Raw genomic sequence first — 336 nt, 5'->3', positions numbered from 1 at the left:
CACACATATATTATGTAAACAAAAACTTTTATTTTGCATGCGATTTAATCGCGATTAATCGTTTGAAGGCACTAATAAATATATAACATAAAAATATAATTAAATATCGCAAGTGATCAGGGCATTGCAGTAAATCTTGAATCCACATGATCATGAGCGGCTCACCTCTCTCTGACTCTGATAATCCTGATCATCTGACAACAACACTGTAAAACATCACAAAGATCATTTCTGTATCTGTGTTCCTGACAGTGTTGTTGTCAGATGATCGGGATGATCAGAGTCAGGCTCTAGAATGAATGAAGTGCTGATTATGACTCTTGTTTCAGTGTCTGA

This window comes from Sinocyclocheilus grahami, unplaced genomic scaffold (assembly GCF_001515645.1).
Source record: "Sinocyclocheilus grahami isolate Dianchi unplaced genomic scaffold, SAMN03320097.WGS_v1.1 scaffold992.1, whole genome shotgun sequence".
In the NCBI taxonomy this organism is placed as follows: domain Eukaryota; kingdom Metazoa; phylum Chordata; class Actinopteri; order Cypriniformes; family Cyprinidae; genus Sinocyclocheilus; species Sinocyclocheilus grahami.
The sequence above is the reverse complement of the archived record's forward strand: the minus strand, read 5'-3'. Positions refer to the sequence as shown.